Source organism: Choloepus didactylus, chromosome 12 (genome assembly GCF_015220235.1).
Source record: "Choloepus didactylus isolate mChoDid1 chromosome 12, mChoDid1.pri, whole genome shotgun sequence".
NCBI classification, from domain to species: domain Eukaryota; kingdom Metazoa; phylum Chordata; class Mammalia; order Pilosa; family Megalonychidae; genus Choloepus; species Choloepus didactylus.
In genome coordinates, this window is record NC_051318.1 from 7,303,956 (window position 1) to 7,328,917 (window position 24,962).

The following is a 24,962-nucleotide window of genomic DNA, read 5'->3' on the forward strand; positions in this document are numbered from 1 at the left end:
TCTTCCACTAATGGCAACCCTTGCCTACCCAAGGACACTGCTCCAGAATTCTACCATCCCTCTCCTGCCTTCATCAACTTTTCCCTCTACTAGAGTGTTTTCATCAGCATATAAATGTTATTTCTATCATGTTAATTTTTTTTTTCTTTTGCTTTCTGTCCCTACAAGTAGACATCCCACCAAAAGACAAAGCAATGGTTCCACTCAGTGACTTTGGGCTCTGCATGACAATGAATCAACAGGTGAAGAAGGGGGTTACAGACCTGACCGGGGGGACAAAACTATGGAGGGGAAACTGGGTTGCTACTACTGGAGTGGAGGAAGAGAAGTAAGTCTGGAATGCAGGAGTTTCTCTGAGATGCAACTTAGTAATTCCATGTACTGTGATGAAAGTCCATGGAAACAATTAACTATTAACAGCCCAGACCCTTAAGGAATGAGGTTTGGGTCACCCACCAGTCAAGGAACCACAAACAGCTGAGGGGCTTGCCAAGGACAGAGCAGTAAGTGAAGACCAGCTACTACCAGTTGCAGAAATGAGAACTCTAATAGCGTTGAGTATTTCTTCTTTATTTTGGTATAAAAATTTTGTGAATATATTAACCAATGTTGTTTTTTCATCTTCCATTCTCCAACCATCTAATAGCAGCTAACCTCATATCTCATATTTAAGTTACAGGATATTAAGTGGAAAATGTGACTTAGCTAGAAGAGAAACGAACATCACCCAAAAAAGGGACTTTCCATCCTCTCTTAAGGAGAGGATTTGTGTGTTGTCAGTTGAACAAGGGATAGTTGCACTATATTTAGTGACAAAGGGTGAACGGTGATGGCTCTGCACTGTGTCAAATTAGCTAGGCTGCAACTATATTTCCCAAAATTCCCTTTCCTGCATGGATGTGGGTTCAAGTTAGCCTCAAAAGAAATTCCCATGAAATCTGGAAGGCAAGAGTGAAGCAGCAGGCATATTTATGTTCAAAATCTCAACGTTAGGCCAAGCACTGTTGCCATTCTCACACCTGGATCTTTGGGCTCACCTTCATTGGTGTGGGGTATCAACTGAGTTCACAGCTACTCCAAATCCTGTTGGAGTGCCTTCTTTAGCTTCTCCGAATATTCCTGGGGCAAATTTGTGTGGAGCTGCACGGTGAAGTGCAACACCCTTACTGCAGATTACCTACATTCTCAAAGTTGGAGGCTTGGATGCTGTCAGATAGATGCAGGTTCAAGTTTGTGCTCATGGATTTCATCTCATCTTCATGAATTCTAAATCTTCCTTGTAGGTTCCAAAACAGCCTTGCTCTCTCTCACTTCATGTCTACCTTCCCTTCCAGACCACCAGCCCTGCTGACTTCAAGCCTAGTACCAGACACAAGAGAGTATACCAGCTTCCAAGCTGGTAAACATCCATCACTGCAATAAATCCCTTATTCCACTCCTAATGGTTTCTCTGATCAAACCCTAATTGATAGGGATGGAAATGTAATTTAGGATGAGTCCTCTTGTTTCTCCTGTACCTCAAATTACCCCCAACTAAACAGGAAAGTCAGTAGTGCACAATGGGTCATCAAGTGCCTCACTTTCCTTCCATCATCAAAAATAATTAAGGATTTAAACTAAAAAACATTAAGTTTCAATGCATTTACCTTCTAATAGAGCAAGTTTTAAAATCTACTTGCTTACAAATTTATATTTACATTAAAACAACACAATGAGCACTGTCCAGATTCAAGAACACAATTAGAGTCAACACAGCTTAATAAATGCATTACACCACACTAATGTTAACCTCAGACTTGTGTTAAAAGGACAAAACAACACATCTGCTAGAAGGTTTGTATGCCATCTCTAAAATCAACTCACCTAGTTTCCTGTTGGACACGACTTCTTAAAAAATCTGTTTAAAGCCAGAGCTATCAACTCAACTTCTGTAGACTGACCCCGAAGGGTCCTCTGGATCCAAGCTGGTCCTAACTAACCATTTAAATATAAATAAGATGTCCAACAGGCCTACCACATACTGAATTTCAAAACAAAAGCAGTGGAGACAAACATTTATATGTTAGTACTTTTCCCTCAGAGTAGAAACACAAACAGAGGTAAAGGTCAACAACAGTGGAGAAGAGAAATTTTCTTCCAGTATTATCTACTACCATGTGTCCACTGCTGTCTGTCAGTTTGCTGCCAATAAAGGGAAAAGGGGACAACAGTAGAAATCCAGCTGGCCCTTTCACAAGCTTTTATAAATGTTCTATAGCTCCTCACTTTCCATTAAACGGTTACCCATTCGGTCTAAGTGTATGTAACCGAAGCAACTACTCTATTTTTTTTTTTTTAAGTTTGCTTAAGACCCAGTTTGCAATGAGTGGAAATGGGTCTGTGAGGAGTTCCAGTACTGGAGGAGTGGCTTCCATCCACCTGACTGCACTAAGCCTCCCATACAGGCAATGGAAGCAACCGAGAGCTGGCAGAAACTGGAGGAGATGTGACCACTGAAAAAGGGAGGTACACTCAAGTTTATACAGCTTTACCTCCGGGGGCACTCCCAGTCTGCAGCAACACACAGCAGTTAGCGTTCAAGCAGAAAGTGGCAGTTTTATTGGAGTTCCTGGTTGCAGAGTGGCTGGAAACTCAGTGGAGAAATTAGGAAAAGAGTCATAGTAGGTGAAGCCTCAAAACTAATATTATGGATTGTGGTGATGAATGCACAACTATATGGTGATACTGGGAGCCAATGATTCTACACTTTGGATGGATTATATGGGGTGTGAATATATCTCAATAAAACTGCATTTATTAAAAAAAAAAAACTAATATATACTCCTTCAAATTCTTCACTGAATCTGAGCTGCACATTATACTCAGGGAAGATTCCAATGAAACGTAGCGGAAAGCAACAACTGCAAAGTTCAAAGAACTCAGTAAAGATTTCAGTTGCAGCCCACCGAAGAGGAGACAGGAGCTTGGGATACTGAATATGGCTAAATCAGAGGCTTAGTAACACCTTAGATCTTCTACATTCTACAAAGTATAAGACAAGTCTCCATAAATTCAAGGACGATCAGCCAGTAACTTAACTGTTTATGCTAAAAAAGAATAAATACAGTGGTACCTTGGTACTCAACTGCTTTGAAACTCCTCAAATTTGGTACTCAATGCATTTTGACATGAAAATTTCACCCCGTTACTCGTCGTTTGTTTGGTACTTGATGCGCAAGCTAGAACTTGTCGGTGTCAGTTGCCTCACGACTCGCTGCCCTTTTCAGCCAAAAAAAAAAAGGGTAATGCATCAGTCACGCGGTAGCTCTTGCCCTGTGCACATCCCCTTTCCGTCTTATCTTAGCATCTGTGGTCATTTCATGTTATTTTTGCACTTTTTTCTCATCATGGGTCCTAGGAAAATGAGTAGTGATAGTGCTAAGCAGAAAAGAAAATTACTTCGCCATCACCATTGAGCAAAAAAAAGGAAACAGGCAAATATGAGTGTGGTGTTCGCATTACTAACCTTTCTAGGGAATATCGTATGCCTAGAACAATGGTCTCCACCATCATTAAGAATAAAGAAGTGATAAAGAAAAGGCTGATGTTGCAAATGGAGTTAAAAGCAGTAACAAAGCAGCATTCCCAAACACTCGAAGTTGAACTGCTGTTATTAATTTGGGCAAATGAGAAGCAGATAGCAGGCGACAGTGTATCGGAAGCCATGAGATGTGAAAAAGCGAGTGTTGCATGCTGATCTTCTGAAAAACAAACTGGGACGGAATAATGAGAGTGCTGAAGTTTTTAAGGACAGCCCCGGCTGGTTTGATAATTTTAAAACGAGGACCAGCATCCACAGTGTCCTGAGGCATGGCGAGGCAACAAGTGCTAATAGAGAAGCTGCTGCTGAATTCGTCAGTGAATCTCAAAACCACATAGAGGCTGAGAGTTTTATTCCCCACCAAGTTTTTAACTGTGATGAGACCAGACTTTTTTGGGAAAAAATGCCGAGTAGAACCTACATCACAAAAGAGAAGGCATTACCAGGCCACAAACCAATGAAGGACAGGCTCACTCTATTGTGTGCGGTTGCTAGTGGGGACTTAAAACTCAAGCCTCTACTAGAATATCGTAGTGAAAACCCAAGAGTTTTCAAGAAGCATGTCTTAAAAAGGAAACTCCATGTGATGTGGAGGGCAAACAGCAAAGTCTGGGTCCCGAGACAGCAAAGTCTGGGTCCCGAGGCAATTTTTCAACAACCGGATAAATGAAGTGTTTGGTCCCTCATTAAAAAAATATTTGCTGGAGAAAGATTTGCCTCTGAAAGCTCTCCTACTTTTGGACAATGCACCTCCCCACCCTCCAGGCTTGGAGGATGACTTACCTCCTGGAGGAGTTCAACTTCATCACTGTAAGGTTCCTGCCCCCAAAACTACTCTTCTCATCCAGCCCATGGACCAGCGGGTCATTGCAAACTTCAAAAAGTTATACACCAAGGTGCTTTTCCAGAGGTGCTTTGAGATCTCCTCTGACACCCAGTTGACCCACAGAATTCTGGAAGGAGCATTTCAATATCCTGCACTGCCTTGACTTTACTGATAAGGCATCAAACAAAGTCCCTCACAGGACAATGAATTTGGAATGGAACAATTTGTGACCAGAAGCTGTGACTCAGAGAGACTTTGAAGGCTTTGAGGCTGACCCCAAGCCTGCAGGTACAGAGGGCACAGTTGTGCAGGACATTGTATCTTTCAGCCAATCCATGGGTCTAGAGGTCGATGTTGCTGATGTTGAGGAGTTAGTGGAGGAACATCCTGAAAAGCTCAGCACTGAGAAGCTGCAGGAACTACAGAAGGAGCAGCAATAAGAGGTGGCTGAAGAGATTTCCTCAGGTGAGAAGGAAATAAGGGAGGATGTCCTCAGTTTCTTGATAAAAGAAATGCGTGCAAAATGGGCAGAAGTTCAAAACTTTGTGGAGAAGTACCAACCAAAGATCTGACAAGCAGAAATTTGAGTTTATTGATTGACCAAACAATTTCACATTTTCAAGGAATTCTGAAAAGAAGGCAGAAGCAGTCCTCATTGGAGAAGTTTTTAGTGAAGGTGACAAAGAGTGTGTCAGAGACTGTGGTCCAAGTTGAAAAAAGGCAGAAAAGAGAAAGAACACCTGAAGTGCAAGTGCCTGATGTTTTATTGTAGGGGGACTCTCCTTCCAAGCAACACTCCATGTAACCTCTCCTCCTCATCACTCTCCTCCCACCATCCCATTAGGCCATGGACTCTTCTCAGTAGAGGTAAAAAGTTTTTATTTTATTTAATCTAAGTATTTATTAATTTTTAGGTTTATTTCTCATGTAAAGTAATACATACAACCATATCTTTTTACATATTGCCTTAAAAATGTGCACTGTCTTTGGTTTGGGAACACATTAAATTCATTTACATTATTCCTTATGGGAAAAATTTGTTTGGTACTCGTCGATTTTGGTACTTGTTGCACCTCCTGGAACCAATTAACAATGAGTACCGAGGTACCACTGTATTCATCAGAGGAATATGAAGAGAATTTAGAGATGCTATACCTTATCAGCCACTATACAATTAACACTTTCTGGACAAGAAAAGAAGCAGGAAAACGTGACCCATGACAAGGGGGTGGGGCAGGGGGGGCAATAAGCAGTCAAAAGAAAAAGACCATGAGATAATCTAGACGAAAGAATGAAAAAAAAAGGGTTTTAGCAGAGCGCTAGCTTCCATCTTTCCCAGCCCGCCTCCACCATGGAACCATAACTCCTCAAACACCTGCCTGCAGTAGGCCTCAGCAGTAACTCACGCCCACAATCGAACCCCACGCTGGGTTTGCATGGACTTGCCACATTTAGGTGCTACCAGCCTTCCTTGGACTGTGACCCCTACAAACTGGACTGCATGGAATATCCTACTGGTCTGGCAGAATTCAGCGATTATCAGTTAACTCCTTGTCTAAATGGTTTAACTCCCTTTTCTTGGCCATGGAGGCAACTCTTTGTGAAGTTGTTATCTCTGTGGGGGGGACTTCTAGTGCTCTGTTGTCTATGGATGCCACGCCTGTCCTATGGTCAATACAGTCCATGTGGGGGTGGGTAGTGGGGGCCCAGGGCCTGGGTCCCCTCCCCTCCATAGTGATTGCAGGTAGCACCTACCTGACTGGGACAAAAGTTACAAGTCATCAGACCTCCCCTGGGGGGCAAAAAATGTATTGTTAACAAAGCATTGAAACTCCCCTCCCCTAATCACTGTTGATAAATCTACACACCCTTGTGTCACAAGACCCTGCTGAGACTCTGTTCTCATGCCCTCCTTGTCCTAACCCTTATAAATCATCCCCTGGCACCCCCTGCTTTTGCAAAGAGCAAACTTCCATCTTTCATGGTCCACCGCTGCCGTGGAACCATAACCCCTGTAAGTCAGTCCTATTACACTCATGTCTGACTCCATGCCTGACATGTTCTTGGTCCTAGAGCTAAGCTGGGTTGTGATAAGTGATTTTAATATGAGTAGCTATAAAAAATAATAGAAATAATAAAAATAAAGTATTATATAAGATTAGTGGGCTTTTGAGTGTGGTGGAAGATGATATTTTCAGTTTTGAAAATGCTGTCATGAAAATAATAGTAACATACTTATTGAATTAGATATATAAAAGCAGAGATATAGAAATGTAAGTGCTCTACTTGGACAGACAAGTAGAAATGAGAATGGATGTGGTCACAGGAAAGGGGAAAGTGGAAAAATACATGCATAGAAAAAAGGGAAACAGAAGTTGAAGAAGAGGAAACTGAACTGATAGCATTAAGGAGGCATACAAATACAAGCAGGTAGGTAACAAAGGTAAAGAAAGTAAGTGATATCTACATATAATTTTATGGATATACAGTGAAAATAAAAGCAGATATAAATAATAAAAATATTACAGCTGTGAATATGGACATATGTAATGGGACCACAGAAACATTTACTTAAGACAGGCCCCTTATACCAAATATATCATTTTTATTAACAGTTCTCTATTCTGATATCAAAAATGCTATTTATGGATAATAATTTTTTTATTTTCCCAATATACAGCAATTGATGTCTGCGTAATCAAAACACTAAGTATCAAAGTCTTTTGTATGTGTACTGCATATGTGAAATTTTTATATATACAAAGGTATGTGCACATGGGAAGATATCTAGATATAAATATTTTTTCAATGAAATTCTTCCTTTGAATTCAATCTAAGTGGTGTGCGAAATAAGCTTTTTGTCAATATTACGCTTGCTGTAAACATGTTATATGACATAAAAAAAGAAGGGTTTTAAAGCAGTTATTATAAATATGTTCAAAGACTTTAAAGAAAACATGGTCATAATGGGAATCTCAGCAGACTCTAAGAGAAGGGGAAATATGTTGGGGTTCTCTGTATGAAGTTTGTATTATTTTTGCAACTCTCCTATAAGCATGAAATTATTCCAAAATACAAAGTTTAAAAAAACACAATTCACCATAATAGAAGATTAAAAGACAAAAACTATACCACTATCTCAATAAATCACAAAAAGAGGCATCTGACAAAATCCAAAACCCATTCATATTTAAAAAAAAAAAAAAACTCATTAAACTGGAACTGGAAAGGAACTTCCTCCATGTATTAAAAACAAAAAAACTACCCAAAAAACCCACAGCTGATCTTCCACTTAATGGTGAAAGACTGAATGCTTTCCTCTTAAGATCAGGAACAAAGCAAGGATGTCCATTTTTACTATTTCCCTTCAACACTGTACTGAAGATCCTAGACAGTACAATAAGCTAAGAAAAAATATACAAACCTAAAGGTTGGAAAGGAAGAAATAAAACTGCCTTATTCACAAATGGCATGACTGTTATGTGAAGAAAACCCTAAGGAATCTGCAAAAAGACTATTGGAACTAAGTGAATTTAAGCAACATCAAAAAATACAAGGACAATAATAAAAAATCAACTGTATTTCTACATACTGGTAGGAAACAAGTGAAAAATGAAATTCAAAAAATTTCATTTGTAGTAGCATCAAAAATCCAAAATTCTTAGGAATAACTTTAACATGCAAGATCTCTACAATGATACTAAAATATGCTATTGAAATAAATTAAAGATGATCTAAATAAAAGGAGATATACAAAATTGGGCTAGTAATCCATTGCTGTATACTAGATTACTCCAAAATTTAGAAGCTCAAAAACAACATTTATTATCTCACACAGTTTCTAAGGTTCAAGAATCTGGGAGCATTGCACACTGGTGTTTATGGCAGCAGTATTCACAATTTGCACTGGATGGAGGTAGCCTAAGGGTACATCAGCTGATGAACAGAATGATGAACTGTGGTATATGCATACAATAGAATACTGAGCAGCTGCAAGAAGGAATGAAGCTGTGAGACACACAACTAGGTGAATGGATCTTGAGGACAGCATTTTGAGTGAAGTTTGCAAGAAAAAAAAAAGACATGTTATAACTCCTCACTAATACGGATAAACTATAATGTGTAAACTCTGAGAATTGAATCTTAGAGCACAGCTTATCAGGGGAACGCTTATTGTAATGGTCCCTAGGTTGTAAGTTCTTACAGTAGTCACACCTATTCTTGAGTAGTAATAGTTATCTTCAAATTCTGAGATGCTAAGCTCTTTGTGTATATCCTGGTCGGTCTCTGGAACTCTGGGTATCTGCGTGACACCTGAAACTCAGAGCTAAAGTTCAGCAGCCATGAATGTCATCATTACCTCATACAGCAAATGTTCAACAAGCTGAAAAACAGTTCCGACTTTAATTAAAGATATGAATGAAGTGGAACTGGTTAGGACTAAGGCAAATCAGGCCAAAGGGTAAAGGACAATACTGACTGTGTTTTAAAACTTCAACTCCTGCGTGACACCAAGGGAAGAGATGTTTATTTGATGCAGGATCTATATTTTCTGTAACACACTAAATAATTTAACTTATATGGTCAGTTTATTCAAACACTATAAATACATGAACTTTCAACAGCAAGTAAGATTTAGTAGGTTTGTACAGGTTAGTGTGAAATCCCAATGCATCCCAAAGTAATATGGGCAGAAAATAAAAATGTATTTGCAGGGCTCCCCTGAGGAACTGGGGGGGAAATGAAGAAAAGCTGGACTTCCCCACCCGGGTTATTACTGATATTCTCACAAACACTGAGGACTAACAATTTAGTAGGCCAAGCTCTCGAACTTGGGGCTTGCCCTTATGAAGCTCGTTACTGCAAAGGAAAGGCTAAGCCTACTTATAATTATGCCTAAGAGTCTCCCCCAGAGAATCTCTTTGTTGCTCAGATGTGGCCCTCTCTCTCTCTAGCTAAGCCAACTCAGCAGATGAACTCACTGCCCTCTCTCCTATGTGGGGACATGACTTCAGGAGATATAACTCTCCCTGGCAACGTGGGAAATGACTCCCGGAGATGAGCCTGGACCCAGCATCATGGGACTGAGAAAATCTTCTTGCCAAAAGGGGGACAAGAAATGAAACAAAATAAAGCTTCAGTGGCTGAGAAATTTCAAATGGTGTCAAGGTCACTCTGGAGGGCATTCTTCCATGCTATGCAGAGACCCCTTTTTAGTTTTTAGTGTATTGGAATAGCTCAAAGGAAATACCTGAAACTGTTGAACTGCAACCCAGTAGCCTGGATTCTTGAAGACAACTGTATAACTATGTAGCTTACACGGTGTGACCGTGCGATTGTGAAAATCTTGTGGCTCACACTCCCTTTATCCAGTGTATGGACAGATGAGTAGATAAATGGGGACAAAAATTAATTGACAAATAGGGTGAGATGGGGGATGGAACACTTCGGGTGTTCTTTTTTACTTTTAGTTTTATTCTTATTTTTATTTCAATTTTTATTTGTTTTCGAATAAGGAAAATAATCAAAAATTGATTGTGGTGATGAATGCACAACTATATGATGGCAATGTGAAGAGTTGATTGTACACTGTGTATGAGTATATGGGATGTGAATGTATCTCAATAAAACTGAATTAAAAAAAAAAGAATCCAGAAGCATGAATTGTAATGAATATACCACACTAATGCAAGATGTTAATAACAGGGTATAATATGGAAACTGTATTTTACGCATTTTTCTGTAAACGTACAATATCTCTAATTAAAAAAAAAACAGAAAACAAAACAAAACAAAACAAAAAAAAACACAGGAGTAGCTTAGCTGGGTGGGTCTGGGTCTGAGTACGCATAAGGCTGCAGTCAAACTGTAGCTGGGTCTGCAGACAACCGAAGGTTGGAGGATCTGCCCCTGAACTCGCACACGGCTATTGGCAAAAGGCCTCGGTTCTTTGCCTCGTGGTTGTTGGGAGACATGGGTCTCCCATAGGACTCCATGGGTCTCTTGCATTTCTGCACATCTTGTGACCAAGTCTCTGGCTGCCCTTTGTTCCTATCTTTTCAAGGATCTCTGTATAGTGAACAGACTTGGAAGATAAAGTCTCTTCTTGAGCAAAGGACAGATATGCTTCCTCCCCATTAAAAAACAGTTTCCCTATGCTCAGTGCTCCTCCCACTGTGAGTGCAGATGTCATCTGGTCTTCTTCACGTTGTCCTGTGTGAACTGGAGCTCAAGGAATCGGTGTGAAATCACCAACACTCTGGCTGCTACTACTGGTGAGCCAATAAACTGTCCTTCATCTCTGACCCAAGAGTCTTGTGTCTTCTATCAGCATCCAGGAAACCGTAGCAGGTTAATTTGCTAGAATGCAAGTAGGGTAAAATATCAGACCCTTCACTGTTCTTGGCAATGGACCTCTCCATAACATGGCACCTGGCTTCCCTTAGAGCAAGTGATATGAGAGAGAGGCACTAACGCATAAGCCACAGTGTCTTTTATAACCTAATCTCCGAAGTGATAAAACACCAATTTTGCCATACTCCATCAATCACCCAGTCTCACCCTGAAACAGTGTGTGAGGTGACTATAAAAGGGTACAAACAGCAGGAGTCAAGAATCACTGGGGCCATCTTAGAGGTTGGCCACCAAATTCAATATGGTTAATGTGTCATTTCTCCCCCAATGGATCTATAGATTCAACAATCCCAATCAAAATCTTTTAAGAAACTGAGAAACATTTTACAATTTATAAGAAAATGCAAAGGAACTAGACTTGCCAAACAATGTTATAGAATTCACACTGACTGAAGACTTTCTACAAAGCTACAATAATCAAGACAGTACAACATGGCCTAAGAAGAAACAAATCTACCACCGAAACAGAATATAAAGTCCAAAAATAGATCCATGGGTATAAAGGCAAACAATTCTGGACAAATGCACAAAAGCAATTCAGTGCAGTTGAAACAATGTTGTTCCAAATAACAGTGCTGGAACAACTGAATAAATGTATTTTTTAAAAGGAACCACCACCCCTACTTTACCCCATGCACAAATAATTAATCAGAGATGGCTCACAGCCCTTTTACATAGTGTATGTATAAGTTAAAACTATGAAACTTCTAAAAGAAAACACGAGAGAATGTTTTCATGACTTTGGGTAGACAAAGACTTCCAAAGACTTCTTAGAGCACAAAAAGCACAATCCATAAAAGAAAAAAACTGATTAACTGGACTTCCTCAAAATATACTGTTAAGGAAAAGAAAAGCTAAAAACTAAGAGATATACTCTCAATACATTGATCTGACAAAGACATTGTATCGAGAATATATTAAGTATTCCCACAATAATAAAAAGAGAAACAACCCAAATTTTAAAATGGGCAAAAAACTTGAAGAGTCATCTCGCAAAAGAAAATACACTAAGTTCCGATAAACAAATGAAAAGGTGATCAACCTCATGAGTCATCAAAGACATCCAAAATAAAACCATAATAAGAAACCACTTCACAACTACTAGAATGGCTAAAATTAAACAGACCTATTGCCCAAACATTGGCGAGAATGTAGAGCAACTAGAATTCTAATCAAAAATGGAAGTGTAAATGGAAAAACACCTTGAAAAACTAGATGGCAGTTTCTTATAGAGTTAAACATACTACCTATAAAACCAGCAATTCCATTCCTAAGTATTTACCCAAGAGAAATGAAAACACTTGTTTACAAAACGACCTGTACAGACATGTTTATAATAATAGCACTATTCGTAACAGTCAAAAACTGGGAGCCTAAATGTCCAATAACAGAAGAAAAGATAAACAGTGTTATATTAAGCCAATGAAATACCACTCACCAATAACAAGAAAACTACTGATATGGCCAACCCCATGTAATGAATCTCAAAAATATGTTAAGCAAAAGAAGCCAGCTACAAAAGAACACAGACTGTACAAACACAGGAAAGAACTAATCTGCACTGTTAGAAATCAGAGTATGGGGGCGCAAGGGAGATGGACTTGAAAGGGGGAACAAGGAGACTCCCGGGCTGGTGGAAATGCTCTAGATCTTCTTTGGGGTAGTGGTTCCATGGGTTTAACTGTCACCCCTCCTCAAAGTAAACACCTAAGATCTGTACATCTTATTGTATTTCATTAGACCTGAAGAAAAATCTATCAATAAAATTAAAATAAATTGCAAAAATGACTTTGGGAGCTTACTACTGCATTAGTTTTCCTCTTTTTTCCTCTAGTCGGGGATTGTCACATGTATATGTGTACGTATGTATATAGTTACATGCTCAGTAAATACTTATCTACTATGTGCCAACACTACTAGGATCCAAAATAACCAAAAAAAAAAAAAAAAAAAAAAAAAAATCAAGACCCTCAAGAAGCTAACAATCTAGAGCAAGGAAACATACTTCAACAAATTACAATACACAGTGTGGGGATTTCTATGACAGAGATGGACCCAGGTTTTTAAGAGGAGAAAGGAGAGCCAGGTGCTGCCTGATGCGTCATAAGCAGGAGTTGGGACACATGGCCAAGCAGAAAGGAACCCCTAAAAGCAGAGAAATCCACATGCAAAGACCTAGAGACCAAGGGCCTAAGGTAACAAGGAGCTGGGAGTAGTTCAGTGCTCTCTAGCGTTTAGAAAATGTACAAGGAAGTCAAAGGAAATGCTGGGAAACTGGGTAAGAACCATGCTGATGCTAAAGTATTTAGATTACCAACCAAGGCAAAAGTTAAGAGGATGCTAAAGAGCAGCGAGAGGCAGCTGCGATTCGGACACATTGCCCTGGAGGTGCCCCTAAGGACACGCAGGTGGAAATGCCTGCTAGCAAAAGACAGGAAAATCAGGAGAGAAGTCAAGGGCTATGATTGCCAGTAAGAGCCCCGGAGAAGCAAGCAAGGGAAAATGTGTAAATGAGCCTTACTTGTCTAAGTATTACTTATTCTATAAACCCAATTACCTAGGATGAAATCAGGAGCCAGAGGCAAATCTAAAAAGGCAACTAACTCAAAGCAACAGCATAAGACTACCTACTAAAACTCCTATCTTTTTGCCATTAAAACTTTATTTAATACATTTAGAAAGCAATCTAAAACTTTGCATTTCCTGACTTCCCAGGTTCACAACAAACTAGAAACATCAAGAAAGGGAATCAAGCAGCAGCAGCCTGAGGTGAGACCTCAAAGAGTACAGCATTCTCTGCGCCTTCTTCACAGGTGCCAAAAGGCCTAGACTTCCATCACCTAGGACCTGGCCAGGAGGGGCCCTCCTTCAAGAAGTTTTTCACGGCTCCTCTTAGCCTAACACAATCAATCTCCTTCTATTCAAATTTCCAGTTTCAAATATTTTGTTTATGCCTTCCTGAAAGCACTAGCTGTATTCTGCCTAGTTTTATAATTACTCTTACACCGGTCTCTTTCCTCCTACTTGAATATACATCTCTTGCTTGAAGGAATAACTTTCATCTTTTATCTCTAGCCACAATTTCTCTGTACAATATAGCATGCAAATATCCATTCAATAAACAATTATCCCATCCTTGCCTCCTGTGAAATGACATGAATGGAGTGTGCCACAAAAAATGTATCTCCCTGCCCCAGTTACACCAGTCTTTTACTGATTACTGACTTATTTGGCACCAGGCTAAGCACTTGGCCTGGTTTATCACAAACACCAATGAGATGACGGGAAGGGGGGTTGGGGCCAATGGGTTCAAGGTCTCTTTTACTGGGGACAAAACTAACCTAAAATTAGACTGTGGTGGTTGCTGCACAAACCTGTGAATATACTAAAAATTAATTAACTGTACACTTTAAACGGGTGAATTGTACGATATACAAATCATATTTCAATAAAGCTATTTAAAAAATAAGATATATGCTATTATCCCTACTTTACAGGTTAAGAAACTGAGGCTTGGCAAAATTAGGTAATCCACCCAGTGTATCACAACTAGCTAGTGATGGAGACAGAATAAACACCCAAGCACTCTTGACTCTGAGTCTAGCCTCTAGACTGAGTCTAGCCTCTTGACCACCATGCTCTCCTGCCTTCCTTAGAAAGGGCCTTCACTCATCAAGCATCATACCAAATGCCTAAAATATGCTCCCATCGCTGTTTAAGTCTTGAACAGTGGGCTGGGGACTTCCAAGTCTTGACCTAATTATATTATACCATAAGGATAGGAGAGAAGACAGAAAGTAAAAAAAAAAAACAAAAAAAAAAAAACTGAAAAGAAAGCTATCAAAATGAAGAGGGGAAAAAGTGCTCAAGAACTGTCTTTACAGCTTACCATGTTTAGCTTAAGACTACATTAAGTGTTTCCACCGCCTGCTTGCCACTCTGCAGCCGGGTGGGCAGGTGATTCCAACCGGCTGGGGGGTCTGCAGGCTTCCTGGACCGGGGCTTCTCAACCTCGGCCCTGGTGACGCCTGGGGCTGTAGAGCCCCTTGTCGTAGGGGGCTGCCCTCTACACTGCAGGACGCCGAGCAGCACTCAACTGGATGCCAGGAGCACTGTCCCTCCAGTAGGACAACCAAACTGTTTCCAGACATTGCCAACTACGCTGGAGAGGGGAAAACTGCCCCTGGTGGAGAACCACTGGCCTAGCCCACAGGTAGCAAGAACACAAGGACCAGTCATCTGACAAAAAATAGGGTATATAAGAATAACTGGGGAGAGAGAAAAGTCTTTTAAACCAATCACCTCCCAAGCCCACGAAGAAAATAACTTATTTCATAAAAGAGGTGAAGTTGGAGGCGGAGGAAGTACATAAAAGATTCAGTAGGGACAACGCCCATGGATCCCACGAAACATTTCCACGTTGCTGTCCAGTCAGGCATGCAAAGCCTCCAGCGCTTCAGCAGAAAATCGGCTCCAACAAGGTACCACACAGTGTGAGACCAGGAAACAGATCTCGAGAATGCTAGACAGGAGCACTGTGCCCTCGGACTGCCTATGAGAAAACTAAGCGTCCCTCATCTCTGGAGAAGCTGAAATCCCACAGTTCAGGCTGCCACCCCTGGGAGGGAAGATGAGCCAACCAGATGACAGTAGGACAAGAAACGTAATGACCCTCGGGATGGGGGTGAGAAAGGGAAACCAGACAGTAGGAGGCAGAGCTGCCCCATGCAAAATGCATTTCCCCTTACTCTCAGCCCCCTCATCCTGCCTTTGTAAGTGCTTCTGCCTCTCTTCTCCCTTCTGTTAACGCCAAGTCCAGGGCTTCCACCCCCCACGCTGACCCTCTCCATTCAGAGGAGGCAGGAAGAGGAGCAAGAAAATCAAGCTACTCTATCTCAAACGTGCTACACATAGCCCTCCCCCACTAAACACAGGGAAAAATATGTTTACTTTCTTTCATAATCAAAGAACTGAAAACCTAAAACAAGATATAAATTTCACATATCAAATTGGCAAAAAGTTTAAAGTTTAATGAAGTCCAATGCTGGTGAAAATGTGACAAACATACATACAGTGCTAGTTAGTGTAAACTGGTACAACTTAAATATCACTCAACAGGAGTCAGATAAATTTAACATCCATATAGAAAATACTCTATCATTTTCAATTACGTTGATCTATAGGTGCCAGTATGAAAACATCTCTGCAACTTCAGGGGAAAATGTAAATTGCAGCCCCCAAACCAGCAAACAAGCAGTACAATATTTGCATGTTTTAAATAAAAGTAATAATGTATATGTTCAGCTATATGCATAATAAACTTCCCAGAAACCGTTAACAGTGGGTTACCTTACAAGAGAAGAAGAAAAGTAACTTTTTTGTTACTTTTCAATACTGTCAGAATTACATTTTTTACCATATACATGTGTAACTTTTAACTTAAACTATACAGCTCTTGGAAATACTCTATCCCCACAACCGTAGCCAGCACCCTAGTGCCAAGGCTCCACTCGCCAACCACTCCAGGATCTGAAAACTAACTGGAAGTGCCTATGGAATTTCAGCAGGTAAGGGATATATCTTGGGACATGGGGCTCTACTTGAAAATCTCTTCACTTCCTAAGATCACCTCTGAGATCAAAGAAGAGAAAAAGAATCCTTGCACTGTCCAGAGAATCCACACACTCTCTTCCTTGGGGACCCTCACCATCCTCCCCTAGAGAGAGCCAAGGGCCGTGGCTACAATAACCCCTCCTGCAATGAATGTCATATCCAGACAAAGACTGTTGTGGCCAATCTCACTCTCACACATAGAGCAGAGCAGCTTCAGCTGCCAGCGAGGAAGGAGGAAGGCCTAACTCTTCCAGAACCAAGTAACAGCAGGGGGGGTCTTATTGTCTGCTTTCTCCCAGTTCACATCACCTTGGGGGTGGACAAACCCCAGACTCTGAACTTCTACTGGGCAGGGTCTTGGCCCTGTTTTGTGCATCATCCCAGTACTGTACGTATACGGAAGCTTAACTAATATTTGCTCATTTTAATTGAAACAGGCCAGAGCATTCAGTCAAAGATGGGAGAGGCACGTTAGTGGAGGGCTTCCAGGTTATGGCCGGTTAAGGATCCCTGAAAATAGCTTCCTGTTTAATCAGTCTTTCTTCCACTCCCCTTAGCTGACATCTAAGTTTTACATGGCTAAACCAAGTATTTCTAATTACTGCTTACTATTAATGTCTGTTCATTAGAGCACAGCTATTATGGATACTTTCAAATATCTGATTAATGGTTTTAAGATTTACTTTACAACAACTAAATTTTACTCATCTGAGCTTAATCTTGGTGATTTTGTCACCGCATGCGCGCACACACACCCCCAACCCTGCCAACTTAAAAAATTAAGTCTCAAGGCAGCAGATTTAATTCTGAACAAATTACTGAGAAAAGACTGTAAAACCTTTTTCAAGCGTGGGGGGAAATGTTGATACTCAAGTGGTTCAAAACAAAACAGTGTGAGGAAAGAGCTGATATCCACACTCCATGGAGTCCAAACTGCAAATCATTTGGCAGCCTTGTAAGCTTAAAAAGTAAATACATTCTCAAAGAAATTACTGGAGTATTTTTGGAATTTTAAATATTCCCAAGCAGGAATACTCAAGTCAAATAAAGTTTTCTCCAAATACATGCCGTCATTGGAAATGTCAAAAGACTTGCATAGCAAATGGAGTTTACAAGGGGGAAAATACAGACCACACACACTCATACATACATCTGATAACAAAATAAACTTCAATTCTAACTCTTCCAAATTACTCTGACTTACATGTTTCTCAAATGCCATGTCAAATAATGTTACACCATGGAAGATCAAGCAGCTTCTGAGACAGGCACATGCAAGAGGTCATCTTCTGAAACAATCTAACGGGACAGAATCCTGACCAAAGACTACGAAACCAGACTCTGAAACAGAGGGTTTAAGGTTGAATCTTTATTTCTCAGTTGAATGAATGGAGGAAAAGGGGTGAAGCAGAATGGGAAACAATATGGTACCTCACAATGATTTCAAATATTGTTTAATCCTGAATAAAATACAGACCACGGGGAAGCTTCTAAATTTCCAGGGGATCTAAGGGGTGCCCTAATTCTACCACATCAATATGACTGTGACCTGGAATAAATCAATTAAATTACAATCTGTACTTAAACTCTCATGTATAAGGTAAGTGAGTTCGATAAGTGAGTTGGAGATCATTCTAAATTTTCTCCCAGCTAACACTAACAAAGAAAGTGCAAATTCATTCTTTTTCAATATAAATTAAATACAGTAGTTATCCTCCATGAGCTTGCCTGTTAGTTCTAGGCAAACAGGATCCAAATAAGTAGCATTGAGGAAGCCAAAGGATAGTGTCTAAATTCTCTAATAGGAATAAAAAGAAAGAGCAAATGCCCCAAAATATTCCTTTCCTCACTGTTTTGGGTGTATTCTATTTCATCTCTACCAGAGAAAAAAAAAACCCTATCTAATACAAGATATTCATTCACTTTATGTTAAGCTTTACTGATAAAGCCTAGTCCTCAAAACGTTACTTTTTGTAACTGTTAGCTATATAACAATTTTTTAAAATAAATTCAAAAATTAAAACTGCTTTTATACAATAGCAAACTTGGTAGAATTACCAATCAAATAAGCAAGTCAAAACATCTCGTCAACAAGAATCACTATCTTCCCACATAATTCCCCTAATTCTTGGAAAAGCAAGGGAAGAAAAAAGACAGACATAACCAGAAAGGAATAAAGTGGAGAGAAAGAGTAAGAAAAGCTGCTATGAAAACAAGGTGACCATGAGGAGAATCACCCTCCACCAGCAAGAGAGAAAATTACTAAGGGCACAAAAAGTCTCTAAAAAAAAAAAAGACACGCACACCTAATTGAGAATGCTTTTTAAATCATCAGAATAAAATAAACAAAAGTTAGTACTTCAGCAGGAATAAAGCATGTCTAAAGTGCACCTTTTCTATGCATATTTGTGAATTTACATTATGTAGAATGATGTTCTGATTTAAGGCATGTTTTTATGGCTGTTTCTGAGAATGAACCTAAAGAAGTCCCACACTGCCCCACTCACCTACATACCCACCGCTCTGAATTTTAATTAGGTGTTCTGCTATTGCCATGGGATATGAGATTTGGTACCACAAATTGACATGCATACACCATAGATTTATCTCTTGTCCCTGACAGAACTAACCACCTCTGACATATGCACTGCCTCTATAAAAAGCATCCTTTCAAGACCAACACATTCGTTTTTAACTATTCACTTTACTACATGAGCTTAAAATACAGAAAGTGCTCTATTTTGGAACTACATCGAAGTGTGCTGAAATCAACAATTCTATTGCCATGCAAATTTTAAATAACTACTATGTTTTTGCAGTTCACCTCCTATATATAAAACACTCTTGAATGTTTAAAGGTTATCAGGAAGACAGAAGATTCCCAACCCTCTCAAGACTGCAGCCAAGCTTTGAAATGGAAGGCTATGTCCAAAGTTTCTGAAACCATTTAATAAAGAGGAGGGTCACCCGGGACTCCACTACCCAGACATCATTTTGTAAGAAAAGTATGAGAGGAGCGATCGTAGGAAGCTCTTCATAGTACACTAAAAGGCTCGCCCTGTGCTGGGGCGGTTAGGCTGCTCAAGCTGGGTGATGCGTGGATAGGAAACTGCTCTTCCCAGGAGCAGTATACGTTTCGGAGCAACGTATAAGTGCCGGGTTTCAGCATTCGGACTCACCCCCTAAGATAACCCGAGAGCCGCTGTACCGTAAATACGCAACAACACACAAGGCTTTTCTCCTGACCCAAAACTTCTAAAGTATCAATAAGGTAGCAGAGTGCAAAATGTTAACTATTTGCAATTGCATAACCATTTTCGTGGTCGTTCGAACTCCGAGGCTTCCAGAGTAAAGCTAAAGCGCGGGGCTCGGCTGTCTTTCCTCAGTTTCCCGTCGCCAGCCCCGTGAGGCGCGGTCCGTGCGCTTCCCCTCCGGCGGGTGCCAAGAAAGAGCAGGCAAATGTCAGAGCAGAAGACCCGTTTCCCTCGCCCCGAGCGAGGCCGAGCGGCCAGGCGGCGAGGAGAAAGCCAGCAGGGCCCAGGCGGAGGGGGACCCGAGGCGCGGGCGCTGGAGGAGGGGACCCGGGAGGAGGCGCCGCACGGAGGGGACCTGGGTGGAGGGTATCCTGACGGAGGGGCCGGGTGGAGGGGACGTGGGTGGAGGGGACTCGGAGGAGGGGACACGGGAGAAGGGAACCGGGTGGAGGGGACTCGGAGGAGGGGACCTGGAGGAGGGATCCTAGAGGAAGGGACACGGCAGAAGGAAACACAGGTGGAGGGAACCCTAGAGGAGACGGGGTGGAGGAGACCCTGAAGGAGGGACCGTGGAGGAGGGGACCCGGAGGAGAGGACCCTGGAGAAGGGAACCGGGTGGAAGGGACTCTGGAGGAGGGGACATGGATGGAGGAGACCCGGGGGGAGGAAACCCTGGAAAAGGGGACTGGGTGGAGGCGACCCTGGAGGAGGGGACACGGGTGGAGGGGACCCGGGTGGAGGAAACCCTGGAGGAGGGGACAGGTTGAAGGCGACCCTGGAGGAGCGGACACGCAGGAGGGGCCGCGCACCCAGGCCCGCACGCCGCTCCGGCCGCGCGCAGAGCCCCTCCCCGCCCCTCGCCCGGAAAGGGGAAAGCCCGCCCGCGGGAGGATTCAACAGGAGCGCAACGCCGCCCGCCTGCCGCCCGCGAAACAGCCGCCGGCCGGGCCCGGGCAGGGCGACAAGTTTAATTTCCGTCGGCGGCGGCGGAGCCCGCGACGTGGAGGGAGCGCGCCACCAGCCCCCGGCCCCCTGCGCGGCCCGGCCCGCGCCCCCCGCCTGCGCCGCCGCCGCCGCAGCCCCGAGCCCGGGAGGCGAGCCCCGAGCCCGGGAGGCGGGCGGCGCTCCAGCCCCGCCAGACACAGCCGCGGTGGCGGCGCCCGGAAAATGGAGCGCGGCGCCCGGACAGGGGAGGCGTTCTCTTTCCGTTAACTGGATGCCTTCCTACCTCCAGGCGGCCGCCGCGCGTCTCCTCTCACTCCGCTGCTCGCCGGGCTCCGCCGCCGCATCCAATCGCCTCCTCCCCCCCTCCCCTTCCGCAGCCAGCCCGGCCGTTCCTCCGCCTCTCCGCTTCAAAATGGCGCCAAGCGCTCCTCGGCGGCTGCTCCAATCGAACCGCCGCGGACTGCACCCGGGGCAGCCAGGACGTGGCGTGGGTGCGCAGCGCCCCCTGCTGACCGGACGGCCCCGCGCGCGCCCGCCGGCCCGCCCCCGCCCCTCCCGCGCGCATGCTCCTGCATGGGTCCCGCCGCCCCGCCCCGTCGCCCCCGCGCCGGGTTCCCGCCTCTCTCCGCCCACCCCGTCCGCGCGCGCCCGCCCACCCCGCCCGCCGCCCCCATGCCCCGCCCCGTCAGCGCGCGCCCGCCCGCCTCCCTGCGCCCCCCCGCCCCGTCAGCGTGCATGCTCTCGCCCCGCCCCGTCCCGCGCGCGCCCGCCCGCCCTGTTCCGCGCATGCTCCCTCCTCTGCCCCGCCCCGCCTTGCCCCGTCCCGCGCGCGACCGTCGGCCTCCCTCCGCTTCGCCTCGTCCACGCGCAGGCTCCCGCCCCGACCCGACCCGACCCGCGCGCGCCTGCCTGACTCCGCCCCGCCTCGTTCCGCGCACCCAGCCACATGGACACGCCGCCGCTGTCGCCGCGGTGGTGGCGGGACACGCAGCTGTCAGTCCGTTCTCTACCTCTGCAACCGAAAACGTCACAGGTTGTTATGTATCTCCAATTTTGGGGGTAAAGGCTGGGAATTTTTAAAAACTCAAATTGAGTACTGATGTTGTGCAGTGTAAATGAAATTGGTAATATTAACTCTGCTGCTTAGTAACTCTGACGTAGTCATCTCAAAATGCCATCAAGAAGTTTTTATCTGTGCTGTGTTACATCTTTACTAAGTCCCACAGTTTTCCCAATTTGAAGACTTGTTTAGGCGACCGGTAAGGGGACACAATAATTCAACAACAAAAAGTGTCATAAAATTCCATCGGGTCAGAACACCTTTAGATACCAAGACCTCTTCCATTTCAGCAATGTTCCCTGGGCAATTCGCCAGTACCTGCTAGACGTGTGACACTATATTCCACTGTTCAGGATTTTGTCATCTAAAATTGCAGGGTTCTACTAATTTTATACATTCTTTAAATCTCTAGTGAGTTCTTTTTTTAAATTATCTCAAGAACTTTCCTATTTGTTCCATCAACATGAATCTTTCACAAAGAAGAGAGTACGATGTCCCAATCTGGAAAAATCTTCCCTACTTCTTTGGTTGTTTTTATTATATTTCTTCTCTTGCCTCTTAAGCTCTCAAACCTCCAAAGACAGGGAGCAAGAAAGTTTCAAAAGAACAGCAAAATAAGGGTGAGAATTCTTGTCTGAAGTGTCCCCTGCTCTTATCCCCATCATTTGGCACATAGTAGGTGCTCAGTACATTTGTGTGGAATGTTTGAATCATGTAAGAATGTTATTCTAAAACTTATATGTGGCAGTGAGTTCTGAAATGGCTAAAGGTGTCATGTCAACTTCAAAGTACTTTAACTAGAATTGCCCACTAACCCTCCTTGGGGATTGAGTCATGCCCCCTACTGGTTCTGTGGGTGTGGCTCATTTGTAAACAGGATCTTCAAAGGCAATATTGAATCAGGGTGGGCATTAGTGCACTGTGAGCCTTATGAACAGAGGAAATTTGGGCACAAGAGTGAAGCCACAAAAGAAAGCATCAAGAGACAGATGGCCATGTGACGGAGGCAGGAAGTCATTGCCTGCAAGCCACCACCAGAAGGCTACAGACTTTGGAGAAGGCATGACCAACCAACTATCCTCCAAAACTATGAGCCAAAACAATAAATTCTTATTGTTTAAGCCAACCAGTGTATTTGTTATAGCAGCCCTGGCAAACCAAGACATCCCTCTCTGCTATAAAATGGACGTCAGGAGCTTCAATAAGGAAGCTAGAACACATAGTATTTATTTACAGAAATTAGTATTGTAAACTTTCATTTAAAGCAGCATTGCAAGAGATGGAAACAGCTCAAATGTCCATCAGCGGACAAGTAGATAAACAAACTGTGGTATATACACATGATGGAATATTTAAGCAGCTGTAAGGGAGAACAAAGTCACGGAACATATAATAACGTGGATGAACCTTGAGAACGTTATATTGAGTGAAGTTAATGAGAAACAAAAGGACAAATACTGTGTGGTCTCACTAATATGAACTAACATAATGAGCAAACTTGGAGAGTTAAAAGCTGATAACACAGGTTATCAGGAAATAGAAAGAGGGTAGAGAGCGGGCATTTGATGTTGAAAGACTACAGAATGTTCAACAGGATTGATTGTATAGATCCATTGATTGTATAGATAGCATAATGATGTGTGATGGTAGCACAATATTGTAAGTACACTGAACAAAGATGTCTGTGAGTAAAGCTGAAAGAGGAGGGCTAGGGGCATGTATGACACCAGAGGTAAAGACGGACGATAAAGACTGGGACTGTATAACTTAGCAAAAACTAAAGTGGTCGATGATTGTGACTAAACATAAAAATATAAAAATGTTTTTACATGTGGGAGAACAAATGAATGTCAACCATGCAATGTATTGGAAAAGGGAAGGTATTGGGGAAAACACTATAATCAAGCAAACTGGAGTCTATGGTCAATAGTAACATAGTAATATGCTTCCATTAAATGTAACAAAGGCAATATACCAAAGCTAAATGTCTATGAGAGGGGGATATAGGGAGGCATATGGGATTCTTGGTAGTGGTGGTGGTGTCTGACCTTACTATTATATTGTATTGTATTAAATTTTATTTTTCTCTTTATTGTCTTTTCTATTATGCTTTAAAAAATTGTTTTAAGGAGTAATCAATATGTTCAAGTGCTGATTGTGGTGATAAATGTACAATTACTTGATGATATGAACAATTGATTGTACACTATGGATAATTGTATGGTATGTGACTATATCTCTATAAAATTGTAGGAAAAAATATATATAAGGATAAAAGTGCTGGAGAAAACATGGAGAGGGATGTACCTATTTACTGTTGATAGGGAGGTAGAATGGTGTAGCCTTCCTGAAGGACAGTGTGGTGGTTATACACAAAACTAAGTTTGTGGGGGCCATAAGGTTCTGCAACTCATTATGGGGTATACACTTAGAAGATCTGAGAGCAGGGGCATGAATCGACATTTCCACACTGGTGTTTATGGAGGCAGTATTCATGATTGCAGTAGGTGGAGGCCTAAGGGTACGTTGACTGATGAACACAATGTTGAACTGTGGTGTGTGCATACAATGGAATATTGAGCAATTGCAAGAAGGAGTGAAGCTATGAGACCCACAACGAGGTGAATGGAACCTGTAGAAAGCATTTTGAGTGAACTACGCCAGAACGAAAATACAAACATTATAATGCCTCACCAATAAGGACTAACTACAATGTGTAAATTCAGAATTGAATCTTGGAGCAGAACTTATCAGGAAAATTCTTATTGTAATCATCCCTAGATTGTAAGCTCTTACAGCAGTCACATCTATTCCTGAATTGTAATGGCTGTCTCCAAATTCTGAGTTGCTGATCCCTTTGTGTATAATTTGGTCAGTCACTGGAACTTTGGGTTTCTGTGCAATACCTAAAACTCAGAGCTAGAACTTGGCAGATATGAATGTCAGTATGAGAGCATGCAGCAACTGTTGAAAAAAAAAAAAAGCTGAAAAAGGGTGCAGACTTCAATTAGAGATATGAATGAAGTAGATCTGGTTAGGACTAAGGCAAATCAGGCCAAAGGGTAAAGGATGATACTGCCTGTGTTTTAAAACTTCAACTTCCATGTAAGACCAAAGGAAGAGATATTTATTTGGTGCAGGATCTATATTTTCTGTAGTACACTAAATAATTTAACTTGTATGGTCAGTTTATTCAAACACCATAATTACATTAACTTTGAATAGGAAGTGAGATCTGGTAGGTTTGTACAGGTTAGTGTGAAATCTCGA

The 24,962-nt window shown here is 42.4% G+C and overlaps 1 protein-coding gene across 2 annotated transcripts in view; it reads right to left on the reverse strand.

Annotated features, from left to right (window-relative positions):
• The window catches only part of PDS5B (PDS5 cohesin associated factor B), a 198,000-nt gene extending 176,960 nt beyond the window's left edge, over nt 1-21,040 (reverse strand). Inside the window, exon 1 of one of the 2 annotated variants that reach the window (XM_037799752.1) lies at nt 20,916-21,040. The gene's annotated coding sequence lies outside the window, so the exon portion shown is untranslated. Of the gene's footprint in view, nt 1-4,363; nt 4,376-20,915 lie in introns of those variants that run through there. The other variant, XM_037799753.1, reaches the window with a different exon arrangement.
• Nucleotides 21,041-24,962: the final 3,922 nt, after the last annotated feature.